We start from the raw sequence: 17,827 nt of genomic DNA on the forward strand, positions 1-17,827 counted from the left end.
ACGTTCTGCATGGAGCACTGGGTGTTGTGCACGAACAATGAATCATGGAACACTTCATCTAGAACTAATGATGTAATGTATGGGGATTAACATAAGAATAAAAAAAAAAAAAGAAAGGTAGTTTGTACTAGAGAAATAATGGGAAGAAGAAAACCTCTATCTTCCAAAACCACTGTCTTTTTATCAGGTAGCATCCTGATTATTTGTTTACATCTCTGATCTTGCCTCAAATTCAAGACAGGAAAACTGCCTAGATCGCCATTATAGCTCTCACAGCGTTAGCAAGATTCTTGGAGTAGATGTTTAATAAAGATGAATATAAAGAAGGGACAGAGGGAAGAGGGAAACTAGTCTAAAGAGCTGAAGGCTGAATGCTCAATGTTCTTCTTCAGTATTTAAATTTGTTCTCTGTCTCTCTCCGTCTCCACCTCATCCCTCACCCAAATCAAGAGCCTGGGGAGCATCCATAATTTCTCCCTCTTCCTCGACCCAATTCTCCGTCTCCACTACTGACTCTGCCTCCCAATATTACCTGTGTCCAATACTTCTTTCCCACCCTTGGCATCTTTGGCCTAAATGATTGTACAATGGCTTCATAAGTCCATTTCCCTCCTGGGCTGCTAGTGTGATCATGGCCAAAACAGGAAATAAATTACATCCTTTATTTTTTAAGTGATATTTTGATAAATTATTGAAATGATTATTATTTTCAATAATTAAAATAAAGAGAAATTTTTTTGGCTTAGAAATACCTTTATTTTATGAAGCTGCAGATCATTGCCTAAAGGTTTTTTTTATTAAACCACTTATTAAAAAGATGTTGACAATTCTTAGGGGGAAAAAGCTGTAAATGTTTCTCATTAAGTCAGAGTTACACACAGGTTATATTTATAATATATATTTGTATATTTATAATTTAGAGAGAAAATGTAGGGAACAGCAAAGCAAGAGCTGCTTCACTTAGATCTGATACTTATTTCCCACAAATAGTTATTTCTTGGCAGAAGGGGTTAAACAGAACCATCCTTGCTTGAAATTCTATGATGACTCCTTATCACCTACAGGGCAAACCAAGGCCAGGTATGTCCTGGTTAGTGGACACCATCAGGGCTCGTCCCGTATCCCCTTGAATCCTTCCAGTATTTCTGGGTTCCTATCTCCCCCACTCCCCCCAGCTTCTGTATGCTTTGCATCTAAGGGCCCACACCTTAGACGCTCTCTAGAGGACCGCTCTGCACGAATGGAGCCTTTTTGCCCACAAGTACAGAGAATCAAAAGTCAAGGCAGCCTATTGACTCACTGAAATAAGAGTAGGGGGCGCCTGGGTGGCTCAGTTGGTTAAGTGACTGCCTTCGGCTCAAGTCATGGTCCTGGAGTCCTGGGATGGAGTCCCACATCGGGTTCCTGGCTCGGCGGGGAGCCTGCTTCTCCCTCTGACCCTCTCCCCTCTCATGCTGTTTCTCTCTCTCTCTCTCTTTCTCAAATAAATAAATAAATAAAATCTTTAAAAAAAAAAAAGAAATAAGAGTAGGAAAACCCAGCTCCCTTGCCTCAAGTAAGGACCAGCTGTGAAGTGTAACGTTCAATCCAGAGTTGCTCTGCTGATCAAGTTGAGGTTAGGACTTTGCCTAAAATCACACTCTTTTCAGGTGCACCTGGGTGGCTCAGTCAGTTAAGTGTCTGGCTCTTGGTTTTGGCTCAGGTCATGATCTCAGAGTCATGAAATCTACCCTTGTGCTGGGCTCCGTGCTCAGCGGAGAGTCTCCTTGAGATTCTCTCTCCCTCTGCCCACCCCACTTGTGTGCCCTCTCTCAAATAAATAAATAAATCTTTAAGAAAAATCTTTTTTAAAAAATCACACCCTTCCTGGGTATATTATTTATCTATTGGTGCATAGCCAATTCCCTCAAAACTTAATGGCTTAAGACAACAAACACTTATTATCTCACACAGTATCTGAGGGTAAGGAATCTGGGAGCAACTTACCTGGCTGTAGGCAGGTTGTCAGCTGGGGATGCAGCCATCTGATGCGGATGGCGAATCTGCTTCCAAGATCACTCACATGGCTGTTGGCAGGAAGCTTCAGGTCCTTGCCAGATGGGCCTCTCTCTAGGGCTGCTCACATGACATGGCAGCTCTCTTCTCTCAAGGCAAATGATCTAAGAGAAGGAGAGAGCCAGCCAGTGAGCAAGAGAGCCCCCAAACAGAACCAAATCTCAGAAGGGACATGCCATCACTTCTGCTACATGGTATTTGTCACATGGATCAGTCGGTATGATGTGGGATAGGATAGCAAAAACAGATACCAGCCAGTGGAGATCACTGGGGGGCCCTCTTGGACCCTAGCAACCACAGTTGGCTTCCTGGCTTCTCCACCCTGCTTCTCCCATTCTCTAATCAGATCTTTCTAGGAGCACTTCTCTGCCCCCAACAAGTGTTACTGAGATATAATATATTGATATACAGCACAGTTTAAGTTGAATAGTGTGACTGGACTTACATATATCATGAAATGATTAGCTCAGTAAGTTTAGTTAACATCCATCATCTCATATGGATACAAAAAAGAGAAAAAGAAAAAAAATTTTTTTCTTGCAATGAGAACTCTTAGGATTTATACTCCTTGACCATGTCTGTTTGCCTAGAGCAGTGTTAGCTACAGTCATCATGTTGTACGTTGTTACATGCTCAGGACTTACTTATCTTATAACTGGAAGTTTGGACCTTTGACCACCATTCCTCCAGTTCCCTCACTCCCACCCACCTGCCCCTGGTAACCACAACTCTGATCTCTTTCTGTGAGTCTGGCTTTTAGTTTTGTTTTTAGAAAGTGAACTCATATAGCATTTGTCCCTATCTGACTTATTTTAATTAGCTTAATGCTCTCAAGGTCCATCTATATTGTCACAAATGGAGGATTTCCTCCTTTTCATGGCTGAATAATGTTCCACTGTGTTTATACACCACATCTTATTTATCCATTCCTCTGTTATTTCCATGTCTTGGCTATTGTAACTAATGCTGCAATGAACATAGGGGTGCAGATATCTCTTCAAGATCCCGTTTTCAACTCCTTTGTATATAGAATCAACAATGGAATGGCTGGTTCATATGGTAGGTCTATTGTTAATTTGGGGGGGAAACTCCATGCTGTTTCCTATTATGGCTGTACCAGTTTACATTCCCACCAATAGCGCAGAAGGGTTCCCTTTACTCTATATCCACACCAGCATTTGCTATCTCTTGACTTTTTGATGATGGCCATGCTAACAGGCATGTGGTGATAACTCATTATGGTTTTGATTTGCATTTTTTCTAATAATTAGTGATGTTGAGCATCTTTTCAAGTACTTGTTGGCCATTCGTATATTTTCTTTGGACAAATGTCTATTCAGGTCTTTCACTTATTTTAAAATTGGATTATTTGTGTTTGTTTTGTTATTGAGTTGTGTGTAAGTTTTTTAAATATATTTTGGATATTAACCTCTTTTATTGGATACATGGTTTGCAAATATTTTTTTCCATTGGGAGCCCTTCTCCTTCTTCTTCTCCTTCTTCTGCTTCTTCTTCTGCTTTTGCTTCTATATGGAGCACTTCTTAATGAATCATTTGCATCCGAATCCGGGTTTCATGGATTGCTTCTGTGGAACTCAACGCAAGTCTGCGAAGTCCTCCATGATGTGGCCTTTTCCAGCTTCTAACTTCATCTCTTGCCAACACATGCTTCTCCCTTGACGCAGCAACAACATTGAAAGGATGCTTGAAATCTACCTGTACCTGGCGTGTGATCTCTCTGCCTTTATTCAGAGTCTTCATCATCTTTTTATCTCTATCACTTGCTACCATTAGATATTTGTCGAATGAATGAATGAGTGCATACATCCTAAAGTACTCTCTGCCCTTAATTGGCTACCAGACAGAGGAAAGCCATGAGGCTTTGTTCCATCACCATGGGCAAGTGTGAGGACTCCAACATGTCTTCCAAATTCTGGGAAAGGAAAATAAAGAACTACATTCATTCATTTATTCAGTCATCAAATATTTATTGGAAGCTTACTGTGCACTTGACACTTCCTAAAGCACTGGACATACCGCACTGGAACAAAGAGACTCAAAGTCTACCTCCAGGGTTTACACTCTAGTGGAAGAAACAGTAACAGCCAGAAAGTATGGAGTGTCACCATGTCCCAGGCACTGTGCTAGATAGATATAGATACACATATGGATATAGATATAAACAGATGTATCACTTCATTTAATTCTCACATAACCCTATGAGGTAGGTCTAATTATTTTCATTTTGTAAATAAGGAGAATAATACACAGACCATAAATAGTGGACCTGGCATTTGAACCCAGGTAGTAATGCTAAAGAAAAAATCATTCATGACACTTGTTAAAAACTGTAAGGTAGGGGCGCCTGGGTGGCTCAGTCGTTAAGCGTCTGCCTTCGGCTCAGGTCATGATCCCGGGGTCCTGGGATCGAGCCCCGCGTCAGGCTCTCTGCTCCACGGGAAGCCTGCTTCTCCCTCTCCCACTCCCCCTGCTTGTGTTCCCTCTCTCGCTGTGTCTCTCTCTGTCAAATAAATAAATAAAATCTTAAAAAAAAAACAAACTGTAAGGTGGACTCTTTTCAGGGGGAACCATACAATGGGGGTTTTGTGGTAGAGAAGAGAGATTGGGCTCAACCTCAGATACAAGAGCAAGTAGAGATTGGCTGCCAAGGATCAGGGTAGGGGTCAGTGGATGGGAAATTATAAAAAGGAAGTGTCAGGGGTAAGAAAAATTCTGCTAAACCAACTACACAGGATTTTTGCTGAAGGCAGGCCAAGGTGATAAGATATGAAGGGTAGGGGAATAAGGAATTTGATCAGATGTCAAGGGTTGTCAGATACCAAGGCAGGGTGGGGGAGGTGAGGAATCTGATAAGATATCAAAGGTAAGCCATTCTCACTCAACTGACCCAGCAGAATTCTTGCTAAAACTGGACTAAATGGGTCAAGGACAGAGCCCAAGGGCAAGACCTCATCAGAAAGAGGACTCAGAAGAGCCAGGCTAGAGTTAGGTCCAGGAGAGTCTTTCAGTAGCATATTCTAGAACCCGTATTCTTGTCTACTCTAGTCAGAGAGTGGGAACTGCCTTGACGGGAAGTGCTAACAGTCCTTCGCTTATCTGGGTTTTCTTATCCCCACAATAGGCTCTACTTTAAAACTCTGGAAAAGGAAAACAATGAAACTCTGCTAATACCTTGCTTACCTAAAAAAATACTGCCACTTTGAGCTGGAATGGATGTGAGAGGTAAGGCAGTGGAGAGTGGACAATTGAAGGGAGAGCTGGGAGTTGGGTCTGAGCTGTGGTCCTGTCTATGTCCTCATCTGCTTGATAAGGGCTGAGCAATATGGTTCCAAGATCTTTCCTCCATTCCCTCCACATGACCTTAATGGTCTAGCCTTAAGATTTCACCACCTTTGTGGCATGTAACCGTGCATCATATTTATCAGACTGCATACCTCATTTCCCCTGCTCGATAGTTCTGTGTGCAGTGAGTGCTCTTGTACACACCATTATACATCCTATACACCATGCCATCTTGGGCATGTCTTACGGTAGAGCATGGGTCTCTGTATCCAAGGAGCTTCTTTGAAATGCTCCTTCAAGGTCACAGAGGCTGCGAATGAGTCAAGATTGAGAAGCAGGCCTGTCCCATTCCAAAGCTGGTGCTTTTAACTCATACCCAGTGACTCAGAAAAGAGCAGTTGGCTTGAATAGGATTGCTGCTGGGTCAGCATATCATTCCCAAAAGCCTACCTCAAATGTTTCTCTCAGCCACACACAAAAACTCACTCACAAGTTCAACGTGTAAATTTCAAAATGCCCCAGAGGGCACATCTCACATTGAAATCTGTCCTCTTGTGAGCAAGGTAGGTCCTGGTTTGGATTCTCAGCTCAAAAACACTGTGGGGATGTATTTCAGAGATTATTTTTTTAAAAAAAGATTTCATCAATATTGATATTTTTATTTCTTGAGAGGCATGGGAATTCATTGTCTTATTCCTTGCATGCCTTTACATCTTAGTTGTTAAATAATAATTTCTTTTTAAAGAAAAGGGAGGCATTTTTCCCCAAGGATACCAGCTGCATTGAAGATTGACATAGTTTCAACTTCCCAGGGATACCTGGACTCCCATAATGTTGTAAGCGTTGGGGTCCCAGTAGGAAACACATAATGTGTACAGAAGGGGTCACTGAGGAGTTTACAAATGGGATCACTTAGAAAGTAGTGGGTAGAAATAAGAGAAATTTACAGAGATGGTGCAGTACCTCAAGACCATTAGCAAGAATTAGCAAGAAACCATTAGCCCACCCCCGTATTTGAAGGGGCAAGGGAAGCAGGTGTTTAAGGAGATTTGGAGAGCTGTGGACAGGGAATCCACAAGAGAAGCCCTACCACTGCCCATTTGCAGCCTGGTTGAGTGGGGAGGGATGGAAGTCTCACTCATTCACCTTCTCATCTCCCACTGGTGCTTCCCATTGGCCTCACACAACCAGAAACCACAGGTGAGGGAGGCTGGATGATGCAGGCCCTAGGGCACAGAGCAGGGTGGAGAAGAGCGGACAGAGAATGTGGAGAGGCAATGTGAATATCCAGCTCAGGAGCTAGCCCCACCTGCCTGGATCCCAGCTCTTGAGAAGTCAGATGTCAGAAAAGGGGTAGCAGAGGCTCACATGAAAAGTATGGCATAGGGGGCGCCTGGGTGGCTCAGTCGTTAAGCGTCTGCCTTCGGCTCAGGTCATGATCCCAGGGTCCTGGGATCGAGTCCCACATCGGGCTCCCTGCTCGGCAGGAAGCCTGCTTCTCCCTCTCCCACTCCCCCTGCTTGTGTTCCTGCTCTCTCTATCTCTCTCTGTCAAAGAAAGAAAGAAAGAAAGAAAGAAAGAAAGAAAAGTATGGCATATCTACTTTTCCAGAAGTGAACACACATCCATTTGGCTAAAATAGGAAATCTCAGTAACAAATGGTCGCGTGGATATATTAGCTCTGCTTTCCTTAAAGGGGAAAAGTCAATCAATGCATAGAAGAGAAAGAACAGAATCAAATGCTATAATGAGGAAGCATAGCGTGACTGTAACAGTCATGCATTTAACATCCGAAAATTCAAATACGTTGCAGGGGTGGCCGGGGGGGGACAGAAAACGTGTTTAAATAATGCAGGAAATGCTACCCATCACACACTCCATAGGCTTATGTATAAAAGTGAGCATGAGACAGATGACATTAATCCACCGTTTTCCCCATCAATCTCATAGTGCAAGCATTTGCCACACTAAATGTGATTCTAGTGTGTGTAGATGCAGGTGCTTGTGTACCCTTTATGGCATATTTTTTTTTTTAAGATTTTATTTATTTATTTGAGACAGAGAGAATGAGAGAGAGAGAGCACATGAGAGGGGGGAGGGTCAGAGGGAGAAGCAGACTCCCTGCCGAGCATGGAGCCCGATGCGGAACTCGATCCCGGGACTCCAGGATCATGACCTGAGCCGAAGGCAGTCGCTTAACCAACTGAGCCACCCAGGCGCCCCCCCTTTATGGCATATTTTAGATTACTATATATGTCAATGTTTCGGTACATGTGCAGGTTTGTATGCAGAAAGTCATGTGTACTATTCTTTAAAAGCAATTTGAGAAATGTACAAGGGTTTTAATGCTTTAGAGCTGTGATCAACACATTTCTAAATTAGAAAAAAAACCTGAAAAATATTTTTGAGAATGAACTATTTTTATGTATTGTTTTCTGTTCACTGCCTTTAAAGTCTCGCTCCTGCATAAGCTATGACTCTACTATAATCCCTTAACCACCAGGTAGGCATTAGGAAAGGAGCCTGGGGAGAGCCCATTGTGGAAATAGGTCAAGAGTGAAAGGAGATTTCTTAGGAGAAAAATGAATTAAAGTCCTCAGAAAAATCTAGTAACTTACTAACTTTTGTTTCTGTATATAAACAGTTTTAAAAGCTTAGCAATTCCCTTAGAAGGTCAGAAATAAGTAGTCCTTAATCATACAAAAAAATAAAAATCTATGCAATTATCTTCCATTCTGTCAGAAGAACCAAGGATAGGACTTCAATAGTGGATGGGTTCGAGCCCATCTCCAACACCTGGGGTTAACAGGCAAGCTCTGATCTCAAAGTCAGCATGGTTTAAGTTGGGTGGAGTAACAAATATCCCCCAAATTTCAAGGACTTAAACAAATCCGAGCTTATTTCCCCTTTTTTGCCAGCTTTTTTGAGGGATAAGTGACAAAAATTGTATATATTTAGAGTATACAATATGATGATCCGTATACATTAAACATGTTAACACCTGTATCACTTCACATAGTTACTTTGTTTTTTATGAGAACACTTAAGATCTACTCTTTAACAGATTTCAAGTGTACAATGCAGTATTATTAACTATAGTCACCATGCTGTGCATTAGATCCCCAAAACTTATTTGTCTTATAACTGAAAGTTTGTACCCTTTGACCCACATCTCCCCATTTCTCCCACCCCCACCCCCCAGCCTCTGGCATCCACCCTTCTACTCTCTAGTTCTCTTGAGTTCTACTTTTTTACATGCCACACATAAGTGACATCATATGGTATTTGTCTTTCTGTGTCTGGCTTATTCCACTGAGCATAATGTCTTCTAGGTTCATCCATGTTGTCTTTTTGTGACTTTTGTGACTGAATAATATTCTACTGTATATATGTATATCACATTTTCTTTATCCATTCATCCATTGATGGACACTTGGGGCTTATTTCTTACTCACTTGGCTGGGGGCACTGCTGTCTGTCATACTTGTCCTCTCCCTAGAGCCCAGCCTGATGGAGCCCCCACAATATCAAACATTGTGGGTCATGGTGGTGGAAAGGAGGGTCCCACAATAGCAATCAAATGCCTGTACTAAGGGTGACACATGACTCTACAACTCACAACTGTCTGGACAGAATTGGTCACATGGGTCCACCCAATGGGGCCAAGGACAGCAATCATCACTCATCCAGAAGATGAAGAGCCAGATATATTTAGTATTTAGCATCATTAGCCATCAAATATAATGCCCTTTCCCTTATCCTGAAAGCACACTGAGACCTGGGAAACTGAACAGAATGGGAAATTGGGATCCTCAGGCTAGTTGGTCAACAAAACCAGAGAGAAGATTTAAGCAGTTGGGTCACCAACCACTGCCCATGGCATTAGGACAGTATCTTTCAGAAGATAGGAAACATGGCCAAGGATGTCACTTGCCAGTGCTTCAGTGTTCTAGAGGGGTAGCTAACAAACATTTTTGATCATGATCCCCTGTGGGAAGAAAATTTTGGAGAATGCACTGTTAATGTATATAAATGCATCTACAAACTTCATACATGTACTACGGTGCTAATATGTATTTTGTACATTACTAAACATAGAAAAATGGACATACAAAGGATGAGAAAAATAAATACATACTTTAATAATGTTTCTCAACCAATATATCATCTCATACCCTCCTTGGGGTTTCTGCATCCCACCTTGGAAACCCACTCCCTTAGAGGGTCCAGCGCTTAAGTCACATTCTTCGGAACAAAAGACCAACAAGAAAGGAATCTGTTTACATAAAATTATCTGTAATCCCAGATATGACCCCCAAATAATAACTGCTAATATCTTGGTACACTTCCTTTTTCTCCGCACAGCTATCCATATGTGGAAGTAATTTTTAAAAAGATATTGTAATGGACAAACTGCTTTGTAATCTCCTTTTCACACCAAACACATTGTGAACAACATATTGCATATTCCTCTACATCATTTTGTACCTTTTGTTTTCCTTATTTGTGTGGTAATATATGTTCATTGTGAAATCCTATTAAATGTGTATAAGCAAAAAAAGAAAAGAAATACCCATTTTCTATTACCCAGACAGAACCACTTTTAACACTTTGCTGTTAATTTTTTTTTTTGCCAGTCTCTTTTCAATGCATTCATGGTCCTCCATTAATGGGATCATGCTATGCACACTCTTCTGTAACCTGTTTTGTCATTTCGTGTGTATTGTGTACCCCTTTCTAGGTAGTGAAATATCCTTCTACGACACCGTTTGAAGGAGTCTATATGGCAATGTTTCCAAAACTGATGTTCTCTGAACATTAATCTGGAAGATTCCCATAGGTACATTAAGAGAAAAATAAGTTCTGCTGTAAAATAAGTTTGGGAAATACTACCTATTTGAATTGTCATAATGCACAGTAGCTATTAAAGTCTCTGAAAATCCTACAACTAAAGAAAAATATTTGACTTTGTTTAACATGGTGTTCCTCAAATTTATTCGAGCATGACTCACTTTTTGGAGGCACTTCAAATACCATCCTCAGAGCAGTGTTAATTACTCTGTAATTATATTCTGGTTCTGTCTTCTTGAACATATAAGTTGTCACAAATTTTAACCTACAAATATCTGCATTGTAATGAATATTATTGTCTCTGTATCTTATGCTCCTTCCTCATATATTTTAATATAAACTTAATAAAGCAGATAAATTTAATACCAGCTTGAAGAGTATGTAGATTTTGAAAGTTTTTCTCCTGACAAATCAGTTCTCAGAAATGTTGAATTTATTTATACTCCCATTGTCAGGACATGAAAATACCCATTTCCACACAACCATGTCAGCTTTGGGTATTATCACTAAAAAAGTAAGTAAATACATAAGTAACTGGTCTTATTTTGAAAGCAATTAATGCTTATTGTAGAAAAATTTTAAATTAATATAAGAGAAAAAAGAGAGAGAGAGAAAGAGAAAGAAATCACCCACAATCTCATAACTTAAAAATAACCACTATCAACATGGGAGACAATATATAAATATGGGTGGTGTTGTTTTTAAATAAACCCATAATTATGCAAGTTCTATATCATGCTATTTATAATTAATATTATATCTTTAAAATGTGATCTCATTGCTTAAATTTGCATTTTTTTTTAAGATTTTTAAAATTTATTTGAGAGAGAGAGAGAGACAGAGAGAGGGGAACAGAGAATCTGAAGCAGACTCCCCGCTGAGTGTGGAGTCCAATGGGGGGATCGATCCCACAACCCTGAAACCTGAGATCATGACCTGATCTGAAACCAAGAGTTAGACACTTAACCGACTGAGCCACCAGGCACCCCTGCATTTGTTTTAATACAAGCAAAGCTGAGTAGTTTTTCATATGTTTATTATCTCTTAGTTTCTTTTAGAAACTTGCTTATTCACATCTTAAGCTCATAGTTCTGTTGAAGTCTTTGTGTTTTTCTTATTGCTTGGGGGGGTGATATATATATATATATATATATATATATATCTCAAAGAACTTAACTATTTTTCATGTATGTTGCCACTATTTTTCCCACATTACTGCTTAGTTTTCAATTTTACATGTGCAGTGCTTTACGCACAGAAATTTCTGATTATTATGTAGTTAGAAGTTTTTTCTCTAGGTATTGATCATGTAAAAATTAGAAATACCATCTATAACTCAAGATTAAACTATTTTTTTCCAGTATTGATGGTTTTAGATCTTTGATCCAATGGGAGAAACAAAAAGTAGGTGCTATAGCCAAGAAAATGGGCTTTATGCACATTCTTTATTCATGTTCAAACCTGGTCCACATGGTTTAAGTAATGCTGTGCACGAACATCTCTCAAATCCTACCCCAGTTCTTCTCCACCTTTTGGGGTCACCAAAATGTTAAAGGCTTACCATATCTTCCTCCTTATCATGTCTGCAAATCCAAATATCATGCTGATCATGGCATGTGCCTTTGCCAGCAAATTCTATTCATTTAAGTCAAACTATTTTTTTCTAACAACAAAATATCATATACAAATATTCTCAAGTGCATATACGGATTACGAGATCTCTCACCAGGTATCTTTTTATATTCCTGTTATTCAATCTAATACATTTCCTTATTCTGCTAAAATAGGTTTGCACTGATCAACACAACCCATCAAATGGTATCTCATGTAACAAAGACAGTTTTTGGGTGAAAATATCAGGAGAGTTAGCAGGGAGGGGCATAGGAGATCAGCTTTAAGCTTTAATGAATTTGACTACATAAAAATGACAAACTTCACTAGTAAAAAAAATACAATTAAAATAAATATTTAATATCACTAATAATCAAAGAAGTTTGCACTAGAATAATAATGAGAAACATTTTTCACCTATAACATTAGTAAAGATTACAGAAAGATAATATCCAGTGTTTGCAAGGGTGTGATCAGACATGTTTTGCACAATGGTTGGGAAAATAAAGATTTAAACCACATTTCTGGAGCCAAACTTGGCAGTATTTATCAAGAGTTTTCAAAGATCAGCGGCGCCTGGGTGGCTCAGTCAGTTAAGCATCTGCCTTTGGCTCAGGTCAAGATCCCAGGGTCCTGGGATTGAGCCCCACATCGGGCTCCTTGCTCAGTGGGGAGTCTGCTTCTCTCTCTGCCCTTCCCGTACCCACCCCCCACCCCGTTCTCTCTCTCTCTTGTTTTTTCTCAGATAAAAAAAATAAAATCTTAAAAAAAAAAAAGTTTTAAAAGATCATTTGACTTGGTACTTCTGTTTCTGGAAAAGTAACCTAAAAAAATCATCAGTTTATTCAGACTCTGTTATAGTTGTAGTGCCCACTCTGTGCTCAGTATTTTAAAAACACTGATCTCGGGGCGCCTGGGTGGCTCAGTCGTTAAGCATCTGCCTTCGGCTCAGGTCATGGTCCCTGGGTCCTGGGATCGAGCCCCGCATCGGGCTCCCTGCTCCGCGGGAAGCCTGCTTCTCCCTCTCCCACTCCCCCTGCTTGTGTTCCCTCTCTTGCTGTCTCTCTCTCTCTGTCAAATAAATAAATAAAATCTTAAAAAAACAAAACAAACAAACAAAAAACCCCACTGATCTCATTTCATCCTCCCCTACTATCCTGGCTCCTCCATCAATAAGTGGCAGAGCTGAGAATGAATCCCCAAATCTGCAAGAGCCCCAGATCCATTCTCTAACCCCAAGCAAGTTTCTACCCCTCTGTAACCCTCTGTGTTCTAGCTACAGAATGAGCAGTTTGCAAGAGAAAGACCTCTAAGTTTCTTTTCATTTTAAATAAGTAGATCGTTTTATGTCCCAGAGGATTTTGCCTCATCACTGTAGGGAATTCAGGAAATCACTTTTGGATGTCTTAACTGCTGGCCATTGTCCCACCATCCTAAGAAGAAGGTGATAGAATGGGATGGGGCAGAGCCTGCCAGTGACCCTGGGGCTTAGACTACAGGGCCCACCAGCATTGCCCAGGACTGGACAAGCCCTGGAATTACTTTCTGGAGCCCTAGGCTCACATTCCCAGGAGGAAGTTGTTCCACGCCCTGACAGCCCTCACACCATTACCAGCATTCATGACACACTTTTCCAGATGGACGATCAAGGGCATTGACGGAGAATCTGAAGCAGCGGATTCCAATGGGAAAAGTACAGGGCTAGCATTGGGGAAATTGGCTGCTATCCCAGCCCTGTGACTTACCGGATGGCCCTAGGCAAGGACTGAAACAGGACTGTTCCAATCCCCCCCCATTTCCTCCCCTGAAAAAATGCGGACCGTGGTATGGATAAAATGAGATAGTGCAATTGCAAGGGCTTTGAAAATGGGAAGCATTGTACAAATGTGAGGGGCTATTATTAATTTAGAGAGGAATCGAAGAATCTAAAATTGTCTCGCATTTGAATAGTGTTTCTTATTTTGCAACATGCTCTTCTCATTTTGTCTTCACGGCCGCTGTGTTGAGAAAGTAGGGCAGTTATAATCTCCATTTTACAGATGAGGAAACAGAAGGAAAAGAGACCGTGCCAGCCCTGGAAGCCAGGCATCCTGATTTCCAACCCCAGATTCATTCTCGTATCTTTGCCAGGGATTTGCCCTTCTCTGCTGTGCAGGTGACATGGATGGGACAGGAGAGTGTATTTGTCGGTCACGGGGATGGGGGGCTGTCTGCAGGATCTGAGCCCAGTGAAGAATATTTGGCCTCTAAGGCTCATTTTGGATTAACAAACAGGCTTTCTAGGAAAAAGTGTAGAGTTCCAAGATTTCCGCATTGCAATGGAGAGCATGTTCAAAACCGGAATGAGAGAAATACTAAATGCTGAAAGAGACCCAGCATACATTGTGAGTACGTGCCCCCATCAGCAGTGTGACCTGCACTGTCTGTACCAGCAGGAACAGCATTAGGCTGTCCCTGGAGCCATCCAGCAGAAAATTAGTGTCTAAGTAGGAAGCTCGGGTTGAGGACTCACGGACATGTTTGATTTTACCATTGAAACAATTATGAAAAGTACATTTCAGGTGCTTTGGTTTTTATAGAGTGCACATTACACACATTACCACATTATGGTTCGTTCATGGTGAATCTGCACCCACTGGAGTTGCAAAGGTAGATTGGAACCACTCTTAGAAGTGACTTACCAAAGAACCTGCAGTCCAAGAGCTTTTATCATTTGAATGGTGAGCAAACCCAATAGTCCTGTTATGTGACTATGACAGATTGAATTGCTGTCCGGCATACTCCCTTGAGCCTGAGTACACCTGCGGCTTGGCCATTGGATTGGCTTGCCTTGTGCATGGTGGGCACCAGGCCCAAACCATGGCCTGAAGAGGCACCATGTGCTCCTACCCTCCTCTTTCACTCATGTGACCCACCTCAAGAAGGGCATGCCCTAGGAAGTGGCTGATCCAAAAATAGGGAGGCATGTGGAAAAGACCTGAACCCAACCTGCATCCTGGTGCTCAGAGCTTGGAGTGTAATCAAGCAAAGCCAAATGGCAGCTAAGCCATGGATGAATAAGCACAAAACAAATGCTAAGTATTCTAAGCATCTACATTATCGTTATGCAAAATGTTGCTGCAAATCATTGACTGACATAGTTGCCTTCACTAGAAGGAATGATTATAAATAATAAGGCTTACTTGGATTTTTAAAAAGGGGGCTCTTTTTTAATTGAAGGATAATGAACATATAGTGCTATATTAGTTTCAGGTAAGCAATATAATGATTAAGTACTATTCTCTACATTATTTGGTGTTCATCGAGAGAAGTGTACTCTTAATCCCTAAAAAGGGGTTCTTGATCCTTTATGGGGGCAGGTAAGAATTTCTCTACAACATATGAAACAAGAAATGGTCCATTTATCTCTCTTAAAGCAAATTAATTACAGCTCCAAGTTTCCGAGTATTACCATGATAATATGATCAATAACACTCAGTACCAGACTGCCTCCCCAGTGTGCGGTCTCATATAAAAATCCTGGGCATATGCATCACCAGACACATGGAGGAGGGGCCCAGAAGGCCCCCATTTTTGCCCTTGCTCCTTCACTGCTCTGGAACTCTATCAGTTATTTCAAGTTCAGAAATCACAGTGGTGAAACAGAAGGTTGTACCTTTTACTGATTGACATCAGCCAGGATTTGACGGAGTTAGGCCAAGTGGAAAGTTCTTGGATGATGCTGAGTCTGACAGTAACAGTTTGATGACCATGCAGTTTTGAGAGTTTACACTGAGTCTCGATGGTATTAGGAATACAAAGACAGCTCTCTGTTTTTCCATTTATTCAAGATTTCTTTTATGCCTCTCAGAAAAATTTTATATTTGTGTTTGTTTAGATCCTGCGTGTTTCTTATTAAGTGTATTACTAGGTTATTTACAAAGGTTTCCCACTGCCAAGGATAAAGGCCAAGTTCCTTTGCATGCCTAGAAATGCTCTTCATGATGTGACCTCTCCCCACCTTTGTAGTCTCACGGCTCACTCTTCCTGATGGCCATATTATGGTTCATTCATGGTGAATTACATGAATACACTATTTTATTTTCTTGCTTTATGTTTTTGTAGACACCTTCCCCTTTGCTTGGGAGAGTCATCTGACCATCTCCTACTTACACTTCAAGGTCTAATTCTAATTCTCTTGAATAGGGGGGCCAGGACTAGTTGAGGCAAGATAGGTGCTCAGGATACAACATTTCAAGGCACTCCCTCTCAAGGTCATGCAAATGGCTCCCTGAGGGACCTCATTCATCCTACCCTGTTCCTGGCCTTGCTCCTTAATGCCTCCCCCGATGTATTCCACCTCTTCCCCAAGAACAGAACCTTCTTCGTGCAAACTCTATACCTTTCTATATTACAGCACTTACCACACTGGATTACATTTTCTTAGGATGGAGACCATGCCTTATTTTGTGGTACCAGCACCAAGCCAGACATAGCATATTTGATGAATAATAGTAAAATAACCGCCATTCTATACAAGCATTTATTTTATGCCTGGTATGTGTCTAAGTGATTTACTTAATTGACTTGCTTAGCTCTCACAGAAACCTATGCAGATATTATTATTTCAATTTTGTAGATAGAGAACAGAGTAGAAGAAATTAAGTACATTGTGATACTGCACAAGGTGAAGATAGTAAAAGCTGAGATTTGAACCCAGGACCTTCTGATGCCAGACGCCATGTACATCACTGAGAAACATGATTCATATCGCTACATTACACCAGATATGAATCAAGAGGAAAAGAGCATTTTGGTTCTGTAACTCAGGATCTAAGACAATCACAAGGGCAATGAGGCATTACGAGATGGGGTGTCCCTTTGGCATCTTGTCTTCCTGGTGAACAAAATCCTAAAGTGCTGACTTCTTAAAAAAAAAAAAAAAATGCTGACTTCTTCCCCAGACCCAAAGGCATCAATATTAATGGGAGACATGAGCCTGACTGCTGGCCCCAAATTTAAAAACAAAAAATCCAAGTAGTGCTTTCACCAGCATTGACCAAGGACAATTATTGTCCAGAGGGATTTGAGCCCTATTGATAATCCAGCCAGAAACATCCTGTCTCATTGGCAATGGATCATTTGCCAGTCAGAGGTTATAGAGACACTTGTGTCTCTTCTGTCAGCCCAAATCATCATCCCTGAGTGGTGGGCACGGGACCGGGGAGCCTCTGCTTCCCATTCTGCAGTCTTCCCACGCAGGACAGCTACCCTGCACTTCTGTGTTCTCTGCTAGTCACAGTGTATGGTGGAAAATCATGTAGCTCCCTCCTAGGCTGAAGCATATTCTTCACCACTATATCAGTGGGAAATTGACACCAACCTGGGAGTCCGGAGCTCACATGCTTGGAACAAATGAGGGAGCTTGGCCTAGTAGGGACTGGAGCAAATTATAGTCCACGTGCTGTAGTGATCATGCTTTTTTATTGTCTGTACTTCTGATGCTCATAGGGCCTTGCAGACCCTGGAGAGACGGCCCCTGGAAGGACTAGCTAATTCCTAGAGCTAAACAAGGACAAGCCTGCTAGCCCGCTTTTCATACGCAAACCAATGAATCCAGAACTCACACCCCCAAAACAACTTTTTTTTTTATTATGTTATGTTAATCACCATACATTACATCATTAGTTTTTGATGCAGTGTTCCATGATTCATTATTTGCTTATAACACCCAGTGCTCCATGCAGAACTTGCCCTCTTTAATACCCATCACCAGACTAACCCATCCTCCCACCACCCTCCCCTCTAGAACCCTCAGTTTGTTTTTCAGAGTCCATCGTCTCTGATGGTTCATCTCCCCCTCCAATTCCCCCCCTTCATTCTTCCCCTCCTGCTATCTTCTTCTTCTTCTTTTTTTTCAAACATACAATGTACTATTTGTTTCAGAGGTACAGATCTGTGATTCAACAGTCTTGCACAATTCACAGCACTCACCATAGCACATACCCTCCCCAAGGTCTACCACCCA

The 17,827-nt window shown here is 41.3% G+C and overlaps 1 long non-coding RNA gene across 1 annotated transcript in view; it reads right to left on the minus strand.

The window, feature by feature from the left end:
- Nucleotides 1–1,239: 1,239 nt before the first annotated feature.
- Nucleotides 1,240–17,827, minus strand: part of LOC145721558 (uncharacterized) — a 136,089-nt gene continuing 119,501 nt past the window's right edge. Inside the window, exon 5 of the long non-coding RNA XR_014145305.1 lies at nucleotides 1,240–2,159. This is a non-coding gene — a long non-coding RNA (uncharacterized LOC145721558). The remainder of the gene's footprint in view (nucleotides 2,160–17,827) is intronic.

The sequence above is a fragment of the Leptonychotes weddellii genome, chromosome 5 (genome assembly GCF_054177405.1).
Source record: "Leptonychotes weddellii isolate Sample4059 chromosome 5, ASM5417740v2, whole genome shotgun sequence".
Taxonomy (NCBI): Eukaryota; Metazoa; Chordata; class Mammalia; order Carnivora; family Phocidae; genus Leptonychotes; species Leptonychotes weddellii.